General features: G+C 38.5%; 1 protein-coding gene and 1 long non-coding RNA gene across 8 annotated transcripts in view; one reads left to right on the plus strand and one right to left on the minus strand.

The window, feature by feature from the left end:
- The window catches only part of LOC101735394 (protein outspread), a 318,072-nt gene that overhangs the window by 220,719 nt on the left and 73,314 nt on the right, over positions 1-24,039 (minus strand). The window lies entirely within an intron of this gene.
- Positions 1,202-19,600, plus strand: LOC134199463 (uncharacterized). Of its 4 annotated transcripts, XR_009973971.1 has the most exons (4): positions 1,202-1,292; positions 2,357-2,564; positions 2,919-3,042; positions 3,353-3,893. It is a non-coding gene; the product is annotated as an uncharacterized LOC134199463 (long non-coding RNA). The 4 variants fall into 4 exon arrangements; XR_009973970.1 differs by lacking the exons at positions 1,202-1,292; positions 3,353-3,893 and adding an exon at positions 17,457-19,600 and having other exon boundaries at positions 1,606-2,564; XR_009973968.1 differs by lacking the exon at positions 1,202-1,292 and having other exon boundaries at positions 1,611-2,564.

Here is a 24,039-nt window from a genome sequence, read left to right on the forward strand (position 1 = left end):
TCCCTAACTCGCGAGCAATCTACCGTGGCGTGATCGCCGAGACACTTCACGCAGCGGGGGCGCGCGTGGCAATTCCGAGCCGAGTGGCCATATAGTTGGCATCTGTGGCACTGTCCGGGAGTGCCACGTCTATGGGGGGCTTCAATGGTAACCCCGGATAGGCCACATACTGTCGCGAGACATGCGATCTTTTTCTTGGCCTCCGGGGTTGGTTCTAGAGCGACTAAAACCATGTTATATGGTTTTTTGTCGCGGCCGTTGTGCATCCGGTGCACACTTACTATCGGGAGGGACTGAGCGGTCAGATCCTCCCTTACGTACTCTATGTCGAGTTCCTTCGGAACTCCGCGTATTACTACGCGGAGCTCGCGGTCCTCCTGAAGAGCATAGGTGTGGAAACCTATGTTCTCCTTTCGGAGGTATGCTGAGAGGGCCCTATGGTCGCCCGGCGTTGCGACCTTTATCTGAATGTAGACCCGTTATGAATATTGAGAGCTTTAGCGGATAGGCAAAAGGCACGCTTCACCAATTTTCGCCGTCTGGGAGGCGACAGAAATGTAATAACTGGCCTACTGTGCGACGAACACGCTTCGCTACTAACGAGTTCACTGGTTATTGTAGTACATAATAAATTCAATGTTGTGACAATAGAAGCCATTTTGAAAATGGATGATGTTTGCTACTATTTTCACTTCGTAAATCAATCGATGTCTGTCATTCGATTTTTATGTCTTAATCTACTACATTTGTTATCTCTATATATAAAAATGAATTGCCGTTCGTTAGTCTCGCTAAAACTCGAAAACGGCTGGACCGATTTGGTTAATTTTGGTCTTGAATTATTTGTGAAAATCCAGAGAAGGTTTAAAAGGTAGATAAATATGAAAATGCTCGGAATTAAACAAAAATAACAATTTTATTTTTACTTTGATGTGTCCCCCGTCGGACGGATTCCTTTTGTTTGTTTTAAGTTTATTTTATACAAAGTTTAGGTCTTTTATTTATCGATTGAGGCACAACGAAGTCTGCCGGGTCAGCTGATAGGTAATAATAACGAAGAGCTTATTTGCTTGATATGTTTTTTATGTTCGTTCTAAACTCTTTTCTGAAATCGCGGCTAACGGAATGCCCTATATGCAAATAGTTTTGGCGCCATTCTCAATGACACGTGTGTCATCTATTGATTAGTCAAAGGACGTTTTTCGTCCAATAACGAGAACACGGTGACTAATCTTTGAGTTGTATTTTTATTCAACAGTAGCAGTAGCGTTTTGAGTTCGCGGAATAAATAAGTATTTATGTGTTTATTAATAAACGTACAGGAAAATGATGTAGTAAATATCACTTAAATTCCTTGAAATCTGTTGAGATGCTTATTATTGTTTTGCGTTACACATTTTAGTTGAATCCTTTTGTGGCTTTATTTTGTAATACGATTTATATTCATCGCAAGTGAAAAATAAACACAAATGAACGAGTTTCCACATCAGTTTGTTCACAATCAGATCATTAAATCAAAATAGACTCGACTTTTTTTTCCCTACCAAAGCTGATGGTGTAGAGAGACCCTATTAGCGTCACCGAGCTAGTAGATGAGCTCACGGGGCTCAAACCTTACGATGTTGCTAACACGAGCCCTAGTAAGAGCCGTGTTTCGCAGAATCTACCACCGGATCGGAAACGCGACCCACTAAGAAGATCCGGCGAGATACTGAGTAGGCTGTATCTGTGGATGACAATGTGTCTGTCGCAAGCGACGGGTTCGGGAGAACGATGACGAGAACGAGACCATATACATACATATATTGTCCATGACAATTAAAAACAATAACATTTAGAAGCATTAGCCTCAATTTTGGGAGAAAGCATTTACGTTGTCGCGTTTATGGTCTCTGGTAATCCATAAGCATCAGGTTGTTCGTGTAATCACACAAAACGACCTTCTCTAAAAGTACAATAACTTAAGCATAAAACGAATAACAAGTATCGAAAAACAACAGTTAAAACAATTAAAACTAATTGGAGTAAATCCTTAGCATTCTCCGTGAGCGTTACCAGTGATCAAGAAAACGCTACTCGGTAGAGATTACAGCATTTAACTCGGATTTAATAAGAAACAGGAGTGTGGTGTACACAGTGAAAGATATTCTATGGAATTATATATATATAGAAAAAGCTATAGACATTTTTGATTAAAATTAGGCGAATGTAAATTTTACATTATTAGTGTTGCACTACAACACATGTCATCGATGACCAGATCTTGTTTATAAGTATACATTATAAGCACCTTTCTGTTTTCTCTGAAATTAAGTGCTGACGTATTGTTGACAGACTTATTTGTTCCATTTTTTAGGTCCAAATAGAGAATGTGATAAAATTCTTTTAAGTTTCTGGCTTTTAAGAGTGGATCTTAAGAATTACCTGGTCGACCTGTACACACTTGGTGACGCACCGTGGAGCTCGAGATGAGGACTGCCGGCCTGACCTGGAGCGATACTAAGGAGCAAGCGCAAGACAGAGTCAAGTGGAGACAATTTGTGAGGGTCCTATTTACCATTGAGGTACTACAAGAACCATTTTTTTTTATTGATTATTTGGGTGGACGAGCTCACAGCCCAACTGGTGTTAAGTGGTTACTGGAACCCATAGACATTTACAACGTAAATGCGCCACCCACCTTGAGATATAAGTTCTAATATCTCAGTATAGTTACAACGGCTGCCCTACCCTTCAAACCGAAACGCATTACTGCTTCACGGCAGGAATAGGCAGGGCGGTGGTACCCGCGCGGACTCACAAGAGGTCCTACCACCAGTAACATATAAATAATGAATCGAACGTAAATTTAACAATTCTAGTTCGCTTAACGATTTCGAGATTTCATTTTACCGTTCATCTATGTGAAATCTGTCCAGAAATCGTCGCAGATCGGATCTGTGGGCGGAACTAGTGGAAAAATTCACACGCCACCGGCGAAATATCGTGGCGGATGCCGGTCGCCGTCGTCGACTGCTGACTACCGTCTCCGAGTTCATACAGGTTAGGGGACCGTTACCAGATCCGAAACGATAATTTGTACATACGTAATAACTTGTCCTCATTGACGGACTATGTTGGGGTCCAAGGGGAAGTTTGTAGAGTTCCAAAAGAGTATGTTGTTTGAGCACCTTTATTATGTTAGTTACGTAAAAATGGTAGCGTGTTAACGAGTACGTGTTGCTAAGTGCACTGCTATACAAGAATGTAATAAAATAATTTGACACCACAATGACGACGCACGGCGCGTCCACGTACTGAGTTAGTTATGGACAAACCGTACACCGTAACCGAAACCGTATGTTTCTTACAGATTATAGGACGTATTGTGAGTCCCTAACGTGAAGGGCCAACATCCTGTCATAATCTATCATAATCATCATCAGCCTTTTAGTCACTTTCGTACAAAGCATTAAGGTAAAATCCGTGAAATCGTAAACCAGAACCTCACAACATCCAAATCATGATAAACACATATTTTGTCCACTTGCATTAAAATTTTCTCCAATAAATGCATATCATATTTTCCATAGTGAAATTGACATGAAAGCAATACAGCTAATCATTCGCCACGGGAGGCCTTATCGCAAAAACTTTTCAAGAAACTTAATTTAGACACCCGAGATAAAAAATCGTTTTTGGAGATAAAAAATTCACAGGACACGTCAATTTTTTTTTAAAGATAAATTCGCTATAAAAAAAAAATAAAAAAAAATAAGTAACACTGGCTGTAAAATGCTTGCACAGATACCGCCGTACGTTCAAATTTTCATGTATTGTAACGTAAGCCCTTTGTCAAGCAAAATCCATCATTAACGGGTTTCGATGTCGAGTAATAAATCGATATTTCGATAGTTTGTTTTTTAATTTAAACTCGCCACGACCCTTTGTGGATATGGTGCGGTTTTTCAATCTAATATCCTCTAAGTTACTACGCAATTTTATCAATTTGAAAGCATATTATCAATATGACGAAAATGTTGTTGAGCTTTTAAGCATATTGGATAATTTTATTGATTCAAGTAAAGTCATAAATACGGCGTTTACTTCCTTTCGTTTTTTTAAACCCATAGACACAGCCCACTAAGTTTGTCGCCGGATCTTCTCAGTGGGTCGCGTTTCCGATCCGGTGGCAGATTCTGCGAGGCACTGCTCTTGCTAGGGTTAGCGTTAGCAACGTCGTCAGGTTTGAGCCCCGTGAGCTCACCTACTTGTTAAGGTTACGCTGAAATGGTCTCTCAAGATCATCAGCTTAGGTAGGAAAAAAATATAATTTTTGGTTCTCATGAATCACTCGTGTCACAATCAATGTTGCCAGTTCGACAATTCCTGTTCAGACTGGACTCTGACAGTTTTGACGTTCGTCCCAAAAACATTTTCAGCTTTTAGTCGGCTCTTTTGTTGGCACCAAAGGTTTTATGTTTCAAAATAAACAACTTGATTTTTATGAGAAAAAAAAGTAAGAGAAGATAAAAGTCAATTTGGATGCTTCAGTTCATGAATTATTTTTGTATAAGTTATATTTTCGGCTTTAATAATTAAATTTTATAAGAGATTTTCAAGTTGCTGTGTATTGGTTCATCTCCAAATTCTAGTAGTATCCAAACCTTAATTTTCTTTCTAGATTTTCTGCTTTCTTTCTAGAAACCGGCAATATTAATTACCAATTACTCAATATACACCCAATACCCAATTGCCCAATAAATACAATAGAACCCCAATAATTTTTTAACATTGTTGCAAAATTAGATCGGATATAGGACCAGGACTCCGTGGTAATCAGCAATTAGTTGGCGTGGTGATTTAACCATATCAACTTATATCTGAAATTCGAAATCAAGCAGTATTTCCTCTAATTCTCCAACCAAACCTTGACTATTCAGCTTGGCAACGCGGAATATTTCAATTGGATGACGTACCTGAAACAAAGGTTAAGTAGAATTAATATCATATGATACAACACATTTTTTCTCACTAAATAGACTAGCAGTCGCACCCAATGCTGCCTCAATTGCCAGTCTGTTTTATCTAATCGAGGCTGATAAAAACAAATTTAAAATACCTGTATTCCTAATTTACCTGTCACTTAGTTTAAGCAACACCTAAACCAATCTTGACCGCCATAGACATTTAACATTACGAAACAATTATCTCCAATCCGATCAGCAGCTGACATTTAAGATGGATTCCCACCTAATCGCAAACGAAGGACATAAGCAGACTAACAAGAACAATAACATTGCCAATACAACACTAAACAATAACTAATCAATGTACTAATCAAAATTTCAGCAATGAGAAATCTTAATCGAACTCTATAGATCTCGAATTTGCATATCTTGAAGGCGATCGATACTGGCCAACTTCTGATTTATCATACCACATGTAGTTAGCGCAATTGAATTAGTGGTAAAGATTGATATTGTATGGTCGAACCCTATCTGAAGTGTATGACAGACTCTCAGTGAAGTGACTTACAAAAATAACGCAAAGTCGCTGATAGACTAGGATAATGCACAATAGCATAGCGATTCTCATGCGTTCCGAACTGAAATGCGGCACAGTCGTTATTCGATTGGACAACTGAGACTTCGCACTAATGATTTTGTCTACGGCAACTACTTAACACAAGATGAACCATAAATTTGTGCGCCCCTATAATTAAATAAAAAAACTTCCTATAGGTGACGGGGGAAGAATTGTTATAATAAGTACACGTACTAACAATAAAACTAAACCTGCAAGGGAAACTTGAAAGTAACTAATTGCAGGAAAAAATAACGCAAGAAGAAGCGTTGAAGGTGTTAGAATTGCATGAATCCGACAGGTTGATTCACACAAGAAACATTTCACCTCAATTTCCCGCGAACTTAAGCAGTGTATTGCAACGGTCGAGATTGCGTCAAAGGGCCAATTTGCTGGTAGCCGGTCTAATCACTCTACGGTAAAAAATATATCTCCCTTCAAGGATCAAGTACCATTTAAAACAATTCCAAAGAGACAGGTCTACTTATCACCTGAATACTTTGAGTGCAGGTTATAATCATTAATCCTGTGACAGTAAGACAAGTGACCCCGTTTGACTATGCGCAGATTTTTTTAATCTTCAGCATTTGACAAGCGGTCCATGACATATTTCGTAATGGATGCCATTATAGTATCGTGTTATCGTACAGGTTTATTGCTAAAGACTGGTTTTGAGGCATCCTACTTACGGCGTTTTGCTGCCGTTGTCAATAATTAATATCAACGTAAAACAAAACAACTATCAATTTAGATTTGAATGGTCAGTAGTACTTGTGGTACTCACATTTAACATTGAATTAGGATCACTTATACAATAGATGCATTAAAGAATTGTATATTTTGTTAGGATAACGTTTTCTTTATCATTAAGTCTTCTTAGTTGAATTTTTACGTCAAAACGCAAATTTTATTTTAACACTCTTCCTTTTGTATTGACGTTCCTAAAAAATAAAATATAAATTAACACATATTATTTTAAATAAAGTGATAATTTATGGAAGTGTTCCTTCTGTATATCTTAATGTTTATTTGCATATAATGGCAATTCGCGCCCATTATGCAAATTGGATTGGATCTGCGCAAAAGAATTTGTCCCACTAAAGGCTTGATATTTAAGATTGGCATTCAGTAACTAACTATGCTCATTTATAAAATCATGTTTTTATAAGATTGCAATCTACCCAAAAGGCCACTGTAATTGTAGCAGTATCTCTTATTTTCTCTATTTTCTTTAACTATTCGACTTTTTCAGGTGACTCATGCTGTGCATCTTAAGAGTATACATGTTTTAATACTATATTATATTGTTTCGTGTTCGTAACTATATACCGATACTTTGTGTTACACGCAAAGTTATGTTTATTAATTCTTTTAAGATCGAAGATTAGACATGGACACATGATAAATCCCGTTTTTGACAGTATCTTTAGACTTTAACACCGGTTATAAACCAAAGGCGTATTCTTATAACCCGAAATGAAATAGCCAATACTCGAATTCTTCTGCATACTAGAAGTTACTCTTGGCTCAATATGAATAGCATCCATCACCCCATCACTTCCCGTGAGTATAATGTAAGGCTATAGGATTTACTGGAGAATGGGTCTCAACATTCTCTGATTAAAATCACGATGTAATTCGACAACGAGAATTCATTGGTGGAAGGTAGCTCTGTTTTGAAGAATTGCGATAATCATTATGCCTTTACTACTGCGAATTTAGATTTTCTGTATGAAGGTGGCATTGACGTTGTGATGTTTATACTACGGTAACCGATAACCGTACTCGTCGAACTCGACAAAGAGTTCGACGTGCAACCTATTTCGCCCGCATTAATCCCGCTGAGTTTCCAATCCGGTAGTAGATTCATTCGCGAAACAGCTGCTCTTGAGTGGTTAGGTTTCGGAAACGCTCGGGCAGCTGTTAGCAAATCCCACCCCTCCTGGCTGATCCAATGCTCGCCCACCTGTCTTGGTGAAACTGGAAAGGCATACGGGCCACCAGTAATTCTTCAATCATTAAAAAAAACTACGGTAACCACTTCATACCAGGTGGGCCGTGATCTTTACTTTTATAGCAATAAAGAAGCCTCACTGATCGGATAAAACGTCCTTTTGAATGATGACATTTCACGCGAAAGACCACAAAATTCTGCGACAAAAATTCAATATGGCTGCAACACATAACAGTATCGAGACGGCGCCGAATATTTTATTTTTCGTCGCCGTCCAAGAAATATTATCGACATTATCGAAGTCATGTTTGTAATTTTTTTTGTTTTATTTTTGTAATAAAGTCCGAAGGATTGCTGGGGATACGTTAACATACAATGACCGAGACGAACGAATGTAATGCGCAAAAACGTAATGTTGCCAATTACCGTTCTTCCGGACAGTATTTATTGAAATCGTACGATTAAAGGTGGGCGAAATAAAATTCGTAGTCATTTATGTGTTGCCATTTATTTTGCGACAGCTCACGAAATGAGACGAAATAAAGTTAATCCAATCCTAAATTCACTCTGTTTAATTGCGTAACCTAACCAAAACTATGGCTAGATTTATATGGCTAGATTAAATATTACGCCCATTAAAAATATCGTTCATGTTAAATGTTTTATAAGTACAGTTTAATTAAATATCACCCATCAAGTCTTGAGATGCAGTTCCGTTAAGAGGTGAGGCTCCGACACAAATGCAATAACTTTGGTAACGTCCAAGAAAATGCATTCTACGGACTCAAATTACCGGGTATTTCATAGTAAAACGCCCGCAGGATGCAATAAATAGCAATCAAAATCGATCACGAAGCTCGACGCGTGCGCGCTGAATCAACTAATTAGAAGTTTAAAATCGGATCTTGACAATTACGGTGATTTCATTGAGACTAACGATAATTATCGATCACAAGCTTTACAAGTAATAAAATTTGGGAAGCAGTAATACGTTTCGGTTTGAAGGGCGGGGCAGCCGTTGTAACTATACTTGAGACCTTAGAACTTATATGTCAAGGTGGGTGGCGCATTTACGTTGTAGATGTCTATGGGCTCCAGTAACCACTTAACACCAGATGGGCTGTGAGCTCGTCCACCCATGTAAGCAATAAAAAAAAGCTCATTTTTTTCCGTAACTACGATTATTTTGAGTATGAATTTATCAGAAAATCGTATCAAACCGAGAAGAGGGTGTTTCGAAAACCTTGGCTCTAAAGTGGAATATATAGATGAATAAATCTTTAGGGTAGCACCGTTTAATATAAAATGTTGGTCAAAACCATTTAATAATGAGACGGAGCTTGTAATATTGCCAAAACATGTCATTGTGTGCCTGTTTCCCTACTCCCACCACCAGGGTAAGAAAAAGAGCACCTTCAAAAAGAGTAATGGTTATTAAGATATTTCAATTCATTCATTTCCATTTCAGTACAGTTGCCTTTTTCAATCTGCATATTTGTTGAACTAACAATTATTATTCCAACAGTAGGGTGTGCAAATTCATTGAATCAAAATAAAGCGGTCCTGTTATTTACGTTATGTATTTCGCCATAACTGAATACAATTGAAACCTTTATTGACCGTCACATCGGTTAATTACAACTACACTGTGTAATTTAATCTTTGACCCGGCCGTGACCTTGTCTCGCGCTGATCTCTGGCTGCAGGTAGATCACGTTTAGCGGCCCGCGTGGGATGTGACATTCACGATAGTAAAGTATTAACTTAAGTATGATTGAAAAGATTATATTCTTAATTTAGTCACGAGTAAAATGAATGTTGCATTCTTTTTTTCTTTTTCGGGAATAAATTTAATAAATTTGTCACCCACCTTGCGGTAATTTGGAAAGCCTTAGGTTCAACTTTATCAGGATAACAGGAATACAATCTCAACAAAACATACGCTTACGTAACATACCACTATGGGGAAGAATTTTTAGCTAGAGCGAGTTGAAGTCACAATACACTCAACTATTAAAATGCTTGGCCTGCTTTGCTATTGCTTTTATGATAGTCATGGGAAAAATATTAACATTACAAATCTTGTTATTTATTTGGCAAAATAACGGCATAGAAATTCTGGCGAAATATAATATAGCATCAGGTATCAAAACATCAAAGTTCATAAATAATAAAATAACAAACGAAAGGCAATAGTTTTAACGGAAAACATTACACAAATTAATTGTACAACTTACATTACAACAACTTGTATTAATAACTTCCTAAAACGAAGAACGTTGCCGCTATCGCCGCGTACAATAAATTTGTCGCATAAATCGTAATGCAATAGGCTGGCAGCCCCAAAGGGACCGTTACTGCGCACGCGCGGGAAATATGGGCGCGCGAAAATCGTAAACATGGCGGCCGAGTACGCCCGTGTCTAACGACGACAGACTGTGCGGGTACTTTCAGCAAATAAAATTAGTCAGCGCTATCAGCATGAAAAGTCGTAAAATCGAATTTGATAGCGCTTTTTTTTTATTTTTTTTTTATTGCTTAGATGAGTGGACGAGCTCACAGCCCACCTGATGTTAAGTGGTTACTGGAGCCCATAGGCATCTACAATGTAAATGCGCCACCCACCTTGAGATATAAGTTCTAAGGTCTCAGTACAGTTACAACGTCTGCCCTACCCTTCAAACCGAAACGCATTACTGCTTCACGGCAGAAATAGGCAAGGCGATGGTACCTACCCGTCCGGACTCACAAGAGGTCCTACCACCAGTAATTACGTAAATTATAATTTTGCGGGTTTGATTTTTATTACACGATGTTATTCCTTCACCGTGGAAGTCAACTGTGAACATCTGTTAAGTACGTATTTCATTAGAAAAATTGGTACCTGCCTGCGGGATGCGGCATCTTACCCTTTAGGCCACGACGACTTTAAAGTATTGAATGTAAGCATCGAGCCATTTATTTAATTTTTCGATCATAATGGTGCAAAATCTGCAAAAAATATAAGTACAACGGATTTAAATGGTATAAATTGCAGGTTTGAGATCAGTGTGCTTAGTGCGAGTTTTTTAACTTCCCGATCGCGTAAATGTTAACCCAAATTTGTATGGAGTTGACATCTCCCTTCGTTTACCGCTAGGGGGCGCTGTTCCAACTCCATACAAATTTGAGTTAACTTTTACGCGATCGAGAAGTTCAAAAATACGCACTAACCACACGGTTCAAATAAAGATTAACTAGGTGTGCATTGTTCAAAAAAAAACCATTTTTAGGAACTTTAAACTTTTTTGATTTTGACTAAAATTAATATTTTTAACTATCTATGACTTTGATACGATTGCTACTATACTTAAGGTACCCACATACAGAAATACATGTATTTTTATTTATATAGATTGTAATAAAGCCATTTTTTCTCCAGTGCATTAAAGTTTCATAGGATCAACTTATTAAAAGTCCTCATTAAGTAATACATAAAAGTAACACTGATAGGAAGTATGTTAGACAAAAATATCTCGCAAGTCTGCTAACTTTTAGTATCGGATTTAACCTTACAATCAATTTTTCAGCTTATTTTCACAATTTACAGTTTATTTTCGTACTGCGTAATTTCGAAATGGCGTTATTTTTATAACATGAAATGCTTATACCTTATCATAACACGCCGATATATTCACATGATGCTTTTGTGTACATACTGGTCGTAAACACATGTTGTTAATACACCGTGTCATATATCCGACTGCCTAATAATTTGTTTTGAAAAAGGTCGTAAGTACACACACTGCTAATACAGAAAACCTTCCTTTACGTCATCGGGATTAGGTATGTCCGGTTTTTTGAGGTCTTACATGAAATTAATATTATTATTGCTTACAAAAGTATTTGAATTGTTCTCTAAAGATGAAAAAGACAAACTCATTTCAAATAAAACGCTAGAAGTTGCTCGAAAATTCGGGTAACTATTAAAGATTTTTGTTTTCAATTATTCTTTTTTTTTGTTATTGTTTAGAATGGTGGACGAGCTCACGGCCCACCTGGTGTTAAGTGTTTACCAGAGTCCATAGACATCTACAACGTAAATGCCGTCACTCACCTTGAGATACTTGCGGACTCACAAGACGTCCTATCACCAGTCAAAATTATGCGCACAAAAATCTCATCCATAGAATGTCTGATGTATCAAAATGCAATAAAAATTCGGACAATGAACACGAAGGCACACTTTGTGACATTTCTCGGTATTGCATATGGTAGGCAGCGGCTTGGCTCTGCCCCTGGCATTGCTGAAGTCCATGGGCGACGGTAACCACTCACCATCAGGTGGGCCGTATGCTCGTCTGCCTACAAGGGCAATAAAAAAAAAAAAAAAAAAAAAAAATTCACAGGTCATAGTTTTATATTGCCAATTACTAATTCCATAAAACACACACGCTGTACATTTAACGGCTCTCGAAGTATTAAAACGTGATACGAGCTTTCAATCTGAAAGCACAATAAAGTTAGCACTCGAAGATTTGTATTGCTGTTTGATGGCGTTTTGGCGCCACACAGTTAGTTCCCAAGAAATACTGTAAATTGATTTTAAATTTCATAATGGAATAACAAGACTGTTTAATTTTAATTGCGTGATATTTTAATATAAACTTTACATTTAAAATAGTAGCATTTTGATCGTGATGATCCAAAACCTACGAATAATAATAATAACACTTTATTTAACACCATATGTACAGAGTGAGCAAATAAAACAAATAATAGTCGGTGACATAAATTGGCGGCCTTATCGCTGAAAGCAATTTCTTCCCGGCAACCTTGCAGGGAGAGGAATAAGGGAACTGGACGGTGCTATATCATAACAAACTTACATAAAAATATATACTTATATACACATGTGAAAAATAAATACAATATAAGATAGACTTACACAAGATTAAATATGCAAGTAAATACAAAATAAGTAGCAACTTGTACAGTTATATTGTAGGAGCCGTATAATTGTGCAAGGTAGTGCCATTTTAATCTGAATTTAAATATTTCTACTATAATATTTAAACGATTGTTTGATGTTTAATGCGAATACTTGTTTCATCAAAGAAATATGTTTAATATTCGATGGCTTCGGATATTACAAAAAGATACTGTTGACAATATTTTCAATAACAGTCGTCATATCGAAAGTCCAATGTAAATACAATCTCGGGTGCTTCCAAAAAGTCTATTTTAGTGTTCGCAAAATGCGAGATTTACTGATTATCTTTATAACAGGTTGAATAACATGATATGAGTCGACTATTATCAAAGCCGGCAATCTGACTTTTGAACAATGATTGGTAAATCAGAAAAACGAATTATTGACTTTGTATTCCATTGGCAGTCACAAAACTCTTCGGAGCGACATCTTAGATAAATAACAGGTTAACTATTAACCTTTATTTAATGCAGGTTTTGAACCGTATTCTTTGAAGGAGACGATTATATTCAAATCAATCTGTATTGACATATCAATAAATTTTTTTTGTCCAAATGCACAGATTGCCACCTTTGATAATAGACGACTCATATAGTACAATGCGTGCTAATAAAGTCGTGAAAAAAAATCGTTCGACTTCTACGCTCTTTATGACTGTATTGAATCTTTGTAGTTCTTTTTGCGGCTCTAGGGAAGGTTTCGGTCATAGTACTATCAGCGTACGATAAGTGGTGCGCGAGTAGTTTCAAGGGACCGATTTCAAGTATCGTTTTAGTAGGGTGTAACAATGATTCAGTATGCTTAGTGCGAATCTTTTAACGTTCTCGATAACGTAAAAGTCAAATTTGCATGGAGTTGGAACGTTTCCCTACGTTTGTCACTAGGGGCGCTGTTCCAACTGCATATTGTATGACTGCATATGTGTGCAACTCCTTACAAATTCGAGTTAACTTTTACGCTATCGAGAACGTTAAAAACTCGAACTAAGCACACAGTTGTAAAAACTTGCTTAGTGAGGTGCTTTAAGAACACAATATGGTTCCTGTTTCAGTTAAAATCGAGTTGCTGTTACAATTATCCGCAATGCTAAACAATTTCAAAATGCCCATAATAATTTTAGCTGTTGCACCCGCAAGAACTACTTTTTATTTCGGTTCCATGGCGTAAGTTAGTCACGAACGACTCGTGCACGACATTCGGTTTTTATTTTTCTTACCGATTTAATTGCACTATTGCTCGCGATTGTAGTGGAATTTGATACAATTAATGTATCTAGTCCCTGTATAGCTTATAATTTGTGGATTGTTTTGTTTGTATGTTTGTTATTATAGACAATTTTAATGACAGTATATTTTTGTGATGTACATTTTTAATAAATTCGCCAGTTTAATAGGTGGTGCGACCTTGCGTGAACTGTGGAATGCTTCTCGTGTTGTTGTTAACGTAAACTGTTCAATATTAACATTAAAGATAGTAAAAAGCATCGAAGATAATAAAATAGTTTGAAGAAATACGGGTCTTGTGCGTATCGGTTCCAAAAAAACAAAATGATTTATGAGGATATTAAAATTTATGAACACAGATTTTTAATTAATGAATCTTATAAAGACACATATTCCGTTAAATATTGGTATTTATAAACATCACAAACCAAAATTTTCTCGATCCATCCATTCTGAAAATCCCAATAAAACCTTCGACTTTCGTTCGCGGCAACATATGTACTTTCGCCTTTACCTAAAAAGTCTAGATCTACGATCTAACAAAGCATTTTTTTGTACTAAACATGCAAATTCATTTGACCCTTTAATCTCTTCAATTACGACAACCATATGAGTCGACTATTATCAAAGGCGGCAATCTGACTTTTGGACAATGATTGGTAAATCAGAAAAACGAATTATTGACTTTGTATTATATTGGCAGTCACAAAACTCTTCGGAACGACATCTTAGATAAATAACAGGTTAACTATTAACCTTTATTTAATGCAGGTTTTGAACCGTATTCTTTGAAGGAGACGATTATATTCAAATAAATCTGTATTGACATATCAATAAAATTTTTTTGTCCAAATGTACAGATTGCCACCTTTGATAATAGACGACTCATATATGCGTTTGTCGGTGAAATAATGACACGTCAAAATAAATGGTAATTTAAAAAAGAATCTTATCTGATTCTTCCTGTTGCACTTTATTCAAAAAAATGTTTTGACGAGCTTTTGTATGGTTATCATTAAAAGTTAAGGATCGCAGCAAATGGAGGGAAATTGCACATGAGAGAATAATGCAGCGGGGGGGTCACAACCTTTAATAAAGCAAAGCAAAGCGACGCAAGGAGAAGGAGTATCATTAGACGGTCAGCTACAAAAATAGCCGGTGCATTTAAAAAAAAATCCTTGACAAACAAAGTGAATTGAACTGCTTCTAGTGGTCGGCATTGCTAATTTCAGCAGCAATTGATATGGTAGTTTAGTAGATATGCTAATTTCAGCAGCAATCTTCATTATTGAATTCGAATGCTTTTAAATAGTTTAATTTTCGTGGACACGACCAAAAAAAAAAGCCTCCAGTCGTAATTTAACGTTTGAGGGTCATGACCACCTCGTCCTTACAATGTTCTGCCATCTCATCCTGTCGCACCAAAATAATGTCGAATACAATAAAGTGTACATTACAAATCTTCCCTTTAGATCTCTCTCCGTGTATTAAATTACATCATTTTACGATTGCCACCTACTTAAGACCGGTCGGCAACAATGTAAACGGCATGAATGGTAGGTAACTGTTCACCATTTTGCGTAAGTGATGGCAAACAATGGTAATGCAATTTAATGATATTTTCGTTTTATGGTCACTTGGACGGGAGTTAGTTGAAGATGTAACTGTGTTTTAATGTAGACGAATATGAGGATACTGACGTTGGATTAAGACAGTTAATGTGGTCGTTGCGAGAAATGTGAAAGTATGTTCATTTTCACTGACACTGCTAATGACATCGGTGATATTTAAATTTACTCTTAAATATCCGCGTAAGGTTTTAAAAGTGTGGTTGGTTTCCATCTGCAATTCGTAACCAATGGTGAAACGATTGATAATTTCAATTAATTTTCCATTTTACACATTGTCTAGGGCCTAGACTCTGGGCTATTCAAACGGAAGCTGCCATGGTCCTTGAAATAAAGACACAACAGAAAATCTTAACTCATAAAGAAATACTAACACCCCTATTATAAAAACGTTGGACATCCAGTCATATAAGTTACACTCTTTGATTTAGAAACTATACTGGCCTTAAATAATAGAAATTGTTAAATTATTTGTCTTTTCTCTCATAAAATCGTCAAGTTAACACAAAACCAATCGGAGCTGATTTTAAAAGGAGCGAACGTAATTCTCAACCAACTGCTAATGTAACCAAATTAAATGATAGAATTGGTTTAGTAAATATTGTGGGATAACTTTAAAATTTTAAAAAACTGCTTAAAAAAAAACCCTTTTTAAAAAAATTAAGTTGACAATTAGGATATTCTTTAAGTCGGTGAACCTTAACCAAGGAAACCGAGAAGCGATGGGTTGAGACGTTGAGTGTGTCACTCGCAGTGGATACGACTTGACCCGTGAACTGTCACGTGCCATAACAGGGCTGCCAATAAACTTAAAATAATTTTTTTTTACTTAAAATATTTTTTGCTAGTTCTTATAATAATTGTTTTAGGCCCGGTCGAAGATAAAAGACCCGTGACTGAGAATCCACTCTAGTATATATTGACGATTATCACTGGTGTCGCAACTGGTCAATGAAATTCTGGAAAGACTGTTACCGATGCCACAAATGACTTCAGATATGACCTTCAGTAATGAAGTATAGAATTTAAAGCATATATCCACTAAGGCAATCAGCTCAGTCACAGAATTGCATGCTTGGTTAATAGGTCTAGGTTCTAGGTCAATTACTAGTGGTAGAAAATTAGGAAGGGTAGGTATCACAATCGTATTCTAAGCGACTTCCTTGCACTCTCGCCTAACGCCTGATGCCGACTGCCCGAGATGGAATCAAGACAAGGTAGCAGGGATTCCTCTTTATTTTTTATTATACACATATTTAATATATTATGGTAATTATACCTACCTGTGGGCCTATATTCTATGTTAATTAATGTTTTAATGTGCAATAAAGTATATTCTTACCGTGTCTCTCCGAATCGGCAACCCTAATCCGGCATAACGGTGGCACCTGATACGACGAACGTACTGCGTAAACGTGTTTCTAGATTCGTGCCGAACCTACTTTGCGTCTGACTACTAATGCCACAAATAGATAATCAAGATATTTATTAAGCTCCGTGGATAAGCTCATTCTATTCTTGTTAACCCAAGTGCCTTGGCCGTTCGCTTCGTTTACGACTTCTAGTCATTTCGTTTTAATGGATGCAATGATTGAATAAATAAAATTTGCTGTGCTGTGTCTAGCATAACGCTATCACATCCTGTAGGAGTCGTAAAAAGCGACAAAGGGGTACACCGGAGAATTTTACTGGTGCTAAAGAGTTTCGTGACCCCGTAGGGTTAAGAACAGTCTGTTTCTGCTGCGAAGCTGTGATGCACCACGGTTTGACGGATGAGACAACCGTTTAATAACAAAACGAAGAGCTCAGTCGCATATCTTAAAATCGGTGGCGGCATTCAAGCTTGTGATATCTGTGGTAGCTCCGGTAACCATTTAGCTCCAGGATCATCAAAGTTCAATTGTTTGTGAGCTTTTTGGCAGTTTTGTTGAAATGTTAAAGCTCGACATTCAGATAAGATGAGAAAAAAATACAATTTAAAATTTGAATCGCAAACATGTAACTCAATGAACCAGACTTTATGAAGTTATACTCGAGCAAGAACATGAAGTAATAAGATATGCAAGTGTATGCGAGAAATTCTCGATCACGTCATTTCACACCTTGCGTTTCAGAAGGGCCACTCGAGTGTAGTGGACGGATGTGTGGGCAGACGCGTTGGTGGTCCCAAGTTCAACACCGCAGCTACAAGTGGGCGATTTGTAAGACTCACACGTGCGGTGATTTCACACCGATCCATGTGAACTAGGTTAGCAATGCCGATATTAGTATCACCTTAGATTTTTGCGGACTAGACGTGATTACGTATTTCCAACGTAACCGCTAAACTATAGTAGTTGAAACGTCAGAACACATAAAAACGTAGAGGTGGATCATAATAAATGTAACGTCGATGTAGATTACAGGATATTGAAACCTTCTATAGATTTAGTTAACGCCAACGGTTATCGGGTCTCCGGCATATATAGCCAGCCCATTCATTACCACTTCAGTTTACTAATCCGCTGTGCTGTTTCGATTACGTGTTCTTGAGTGGAGACCGCGAATTGGCAAAAGTAGTCCAAGTAATTCTGAAAAAAAAAATTGAAATTCTTTTGGCCTGAGACGATCACTAACAAACAGCTGTAAAGGATCACCAATCAGACACCAATGGAGAAAGAGATCCTTGCGCAGAAGTGGCATTGGATTGCTCGCATATTAAGAAAGCCCGATACCCACCTATCCAAGAGAGCACTGACCTGGAAAGTGTCTGGCAAAAGGAAGAGAGGCCGTCTCAGAACAACTTGGCGTCGCCCGGTGGAGCAGGAGCTGGGCGTCTTGGGTATGACGTGGGAGAAGCTAGAACAGACTGCCCAAGAGCGATGTAAACGGGAGGATTTTGTTCGTGCCCTACACCTTGGGTGGTAAGAGCTGGCTGAGATTGGCCGAGGACCGAGATTAGTGGCGGGCAATTGGCGAGGCCTATGTCTAGCTGTGGACTGCTACAGGCCGATAATGATAATTAACAAACACATCGTACCAAAAGATCTCCACTACCGGACCTGAGTCGCCCAAATTTCGCCACAACCACCGATTATTGGAAGGATTTGTACGACCTTCATCGAATTGCCAGTTCGTCTCATAAATGAGATGATAATGTCTAAAGACACAATAACAACTAAAACGTTTAATTTAAATAACTGTTTGTACCAATTAAAGAGGATAAAGTCACTGAATATTACTAATAATCATTTCCATTTACAGGACCGACAAAAACAAACAGCGATTTATAATAAATAGAGAGACAGACAATAAACAAATTAGTGCGAGTGAGAAAGCTAATAATCTAATCAGAGTAGGTTTTATGGTACCCCTTTTAATTAATTCTCTCGGCTCAATGACCATAACATCGAAACGATCTTGTATGAAATTTCATTATAATTGTAAACTAGAAATTTCATTACAAGTAAAACAAATGACAGTACGTTTCCAGAGATTGTGACGAACCACCAGGCTATGAGCCCCTTTTCACAGTGTTTCCTTGTCTCTATAACATTTCCTTACTCAGCGGTAGGTGTCGACTTGGCTGTGCCACTGGCGTTGCTGACGTCCGTGTGCGACAGTAACACATACCATCAGATTGGCCCTATGCACATCTGCTAACAAATACTTAAAAAAGCTCACAGCTGAGTATTGGCACTCTACAAAATACATTCAGCTTAATAGACACCAATCTATATAACGCATACGACATGTAGTCACAAAAATCGCAGCTTGCGACAAAGGCTCGACGAGTAAATTAACCCACAGACACAATCCACTGAATTTCTCGCCGGATCTTCTCAGTGGGTCGTGTTTCCGATCCGGAGGTAGATTCTGCGAAGCACGGCTCTTGCTAGGGTTCGTGTTAAGAACAACGTTAGATTCGAGCCCAGCGAGCTCACCTACTAGTTCGGCAAATCTAGAATAACCCCACGAGGTTACTAAAATAGGTAGAAAAAAAACTAGTTGGTATAGAAGAATCACTATAATATGGGCCTTACTCAGACAGAACGCACAGATATTCTGTTAAGTACCTACCTAGTATTGCATCACGTTACGCAGGTACGTTGGCTCACAGCACTGGATTTCCCGGTTTTGATGCTGACAACAAAAACGCGTACTTATGTGTAACACATGTGCCTAAGTTACATACTTGTGGCGGATTAACTTTATTTTGTTTACGTTGGGTAGTTGATGCATACACCGATGACAAACAAGAAATATATTCTCCAATTGAATCGTATTATTAGACTAGAGTGAAAAAGTTACAGAAAAGCGCAAACACAAAAATGTAGGATATTTTGTCTGAGCTTCCAGATAAAGATCAGTATAGAATAAAAATCACATTTTTATTTGCGAATTTTAGACTTTTCCTATACTATTATTTAGTGGCCGATATTTTTACTGTTTTTGGTATATTTGTTATTGAAATATCTAGCAAGTGTAACTAAACAACATGATTGTAATTCTTTGAAAGAAAGTACTGAAAGTATACTCTAAGTATTTCTTTCTTTAATTTTCCTTACAAACAAAATGTTTAGCAGCTCCTCCGCTTATAGCTTATCCCACAGAGTCTACATGTGATTTGTCTATGCGCGTGCGCGATAATTATGAGTGAGACAGAGATGGATGCGCGCTAATCACAGCCCCTGGCTTCGCTCGCTGTTCGTAATTTTCTTGATACTATTGGATTGTCGGTACTATTGAGATCAGCTAGCAATCTTGGCTATAAAGTCAGAGAACATTACTCTTATGATGATGTGAAGAAGTGTGAGTAGAAACTTTTTTCTCCAACTATAACTACTTCGCGACAGAAATACTTACGATGTTGGTACCTCCTCACCATGCGGGTTTGCAATACGGTCTGCCGATTCTAAGTGCTGGTTGGTAGTACGTTTGTAATGCTCGGAGAACTTAGTAGTCTTCACACTAACAGGAAGAACGGGGTGGTGCTATTCTAAGCCACATTCTTTTTTCTTTTTTCCCTACCTATTCGCTGGTAGCCTAGGGGACTATTCGAACTACGCCCAAACAAGTAGATGAGCCCACGGGCTCAACCTGAAAGAATTTTCGAACACTAGCCCTAGTAATGGCAGTGTTTCGCAGAATCTACTACGGGATCGGAATCGCAATTAACTGAGAAGATCCGGCGAGAAACTCAGTTGATTATGGATTAGTTCAATCGTCGAATTCTTAATTTACGAGTTCTACAAAGAAGATGACCAGTCCACATGACTCAATCAAAACACAGAAATCACGACATATTCACTCCCGAATAGCAACATCTATGTATTAATACGTGAAGCAAAAACTTTGTATCCCTTTTTACGAAAATTGCGCGGACGGAGGAGTATGAAATTTTCCACACTTATAAAGAATATAGAGAAGAAGTGCACAATGCTAATATTTTTTTTAAATAATGCATAAAATATACATTAAATCAATGAAGAAAACATTACACACACTACATACCATATATTTGACGCACATACGCATGCATACTATTTATTGTCAAACTTTAGTTCTTGACATCTGTTGTCAAATTGAGAATAGATTAAATATTGTTTGTCTTTGTTAATATTTTTTATAGTGTAGTCTTGGCGAAATTTGTGATTATAGAAGTATAAAATACAATCATAATAGTGTACAAACTTACAATTCCAATAAATTATAGTCGAATTTCGACTATTGCGGGACCTCTAGTTCATAATAAAACCACCCAAAAAATATATTTATGTCGTATAAACCGTTTTAATAGTTCTAACACATCCAACGAATTAAGAATCATTATGGATTTTATTTTAAGAAATCATTCTGGTTCGATACAGCGCACTTGGAACTTAACATAAATCACTTTAATGCCCCATATAAATGAAGACATTATTTTAATGGGCTGCAATCGACTACGCTTACAAAAGACGCAGTGTGAAAACGATGCATTTTAAGTTTTGTAGTTTTTTTTTTTTGTCACCGACGTGAATGATAGACCAGAGTTTTCTATCTCGATCGGGCGAGAATTAGTTCGTTAGTGTAGTGTGCTCACGAGTGCTCAGAGTTCAACAACCGCTGATGATAATTAATTTGCGGTAGACGACTAACCGTTTTATCGCAACCGCATAGGAAATTACTGGCCAGTCAGCTATTGGATTTAGTGAAACAGTGAAAGTGTCCAATGTTTGTTATTTGAAACTTTTCGTGACATTCCCATGGTCCCGTAACTCGAACTATGGAAATGATGAAGTGACATAGTAATGTATATGACGGCGTTAACAATATTTCTAATAAACATCACGTGCAACAGGCGTGACTCACACAAGCCGGGTGCGCCGGCCGTGTCGTTCCACTCGTGCAACAGAAGTGACTCATAAGCCAGCTGCGCCGGCTAGTACAAAAAGGCGGTGCGTGCCTTGCGAGAAACATTCGTTGGACTGCGCTTGCCTGGTGCACTTACTATATCCTTGTTACGTTGTGTGATTCAGTGACTGTTGTACGTACTGGTTAAAGTTGGACAAGTGTTAAAGTGAATTGTTAAGATAACATATTGTTGATTAAATCAGGAATCAGAAGTGACATCGTTTTACTTGGTGTTCAACAAGATAATGTCTACCATCAAGCCTACATCAGAAGTGGGATCAGGACTCTACTCTCACTGGCGTGACGTGTTTGAACATGTTCAAAGTACAGCAAAAAAAAAAACATGATGCAGATCAGAATACTAGTAGTGGTACGCGACAAGAGCGTGAATGCAGCATACGTAAGTCGTGTAATAACGTCTCTGTTACCTCGATGGAAGATCTGAGCCACGAAGAAATCGTCACATCTTACGTTCTGGCTCATGTTGCCCAGTTTGACTGTCGACTTCATCACATGGCATTTACTAACGGAAATACAACACGTAACAAGCTATTGCAAGAAATTAAGGCAAGTGCAAATCTCAAGTGAAACTTCGATCGCAATAATGGATCTGTCATGACGAGTGGGTAGTTCTGACACGAATCGTTTTTAAGCCAATGACTACTGCTAGAGTTACATGGCACTAGTACAGTAAACCAGGACATGAGACTGTGAATTGTCGCTGAAATTTTAGAATCTACTCGATTCAATACCAATAACACTACACGTTCGATGACTTCGGGCTCCAGCAAGCAAGCAAACAAGAAAGCAAGCAAGTTTCCGTGGGGAAGAAAAATTTACACATCTGAAGTCGTCGTGACCTGTAAGATAAGACGTCCGGTGCGTTCGTGTCGCGATGCGGCGGTGTTCGGGTTCCGCTGGCGGATGCAGGTTTTCCGGTGAAGTGCGTGCTTGTGCGTGCTTGACAAGTGTTCGCGGTTGGCTTCCTCAGTGTGGGAGTAACATCATGTAAGAGAGGTGGAACCCGTAAAATTGTAGTTTGCGTGGTGGCTGGTAAGATTTGTTGCGGTAAGAAGTTTGCATGGTGGTAAAATGTCTTGTGAGTCTGCACAGGTAGCCGTAGGTGAGACTTCCGCGGTCGCGGCCCACCCAGTCCGCGAGAACCGGGCAGATCGCCTCGACGGTACGGAGGCCGGCCGACGGGTCCGCCAAACGACGAGACCACGCCTCCAGCACGGACTGCCGATATTGGAGCCCCCGCGCTCCGGCTGCACTTGCGCTAGGGCGCGCCGCCTCGTAGGAGACTGTGAGGTATCATTGAATAACTCTGACTGCGATCGCGCGCTGCCGGCGTCGCAGCGCGGCGACGTTCTCGTGGGTAAGGACGTGGCACCAGACGGGTGCTCCGTATAGTGCCATCGACCGCACGGGTACCATCACCCTGCCTATTTCTGCCGTGAAGCAGTGATGTATTTCGGTTTGAAGGGTGGGGCAGCGGTTGTAACTATACTGAGACCTTAGAACTTCTATCTCAAGGTGTGTGGTGCGTTTACGCTGTGGATGTCTATGGGTTCCAGTAACCACTTAACACAAGGTGGGCTGTGAGCTCGTCCACACATTAATACGAAGAGCATAATCAAACGAAATTAGATACGAAGTTTAAAGGGCCGTTTAAAGTAGTTGAAGTATTGGATGGTGTCGATTTAATTTTGACTCTCACACATTCGCTTAAGGCTGGAGCTACTACTTGCCTCACAAAAATACAGACTGGTAAGATATCCTGGCCTACTATTAAAGAGATGCTGACAAAATTATCTAATGATGCAAGACCACTTCGACCTGGTTATTAAATTTGAAATGGAAAGCAAAAAGGGACCAGCTGAAGCCGGTATCCGGCTATGGCAACTTATAAAGAAGATTCCCGACGCTAATGTGCCAGAACAAATAGCCACCGGATTTGTTATATCAATACTGTCGCAGTGTGATGAAAGAATCCGTCGGGAATTGAACTCTGTCGTTATTACCACAAAAAATCGTCTATTTCACACATTACGTGGCTTTACCCTCAAAAAAAAAACGAAGATCCTGATAAAGAACCAAAACGCTCTCGAAGTTTTTTTCCGTGGAAGCTGCCATTTCTGCGGAAAACCTGGGCATCGTGCCGAAGGGTGTTGCGACAGATACTGCTCTCAAACTTTTTTCGATATTCCAGCAAAACCTGAACAACCTCCTCATCCGTGGGCGCCCGGCTCTCGCCTGCAAGTCAGCGGTTACGTGTGCGGTGATGCGAGTCATGTAGCTTCTGGGTGTTCCATGCGCTAC

The sequence above is a fragment of the Bombyx mori genome, chromosome 10 (genome assembly GCF_030269925.1).
Source record: "Bombyx mori chromosome 10, ASM3026992v2".
In the NCBI taxonomy this organism is placed as follows: Eukaryota; Metazoa; Arthropoda; class Insecta; order Lepidoptera; family Bombycidae; genus Bombyx; species Bombyx mori.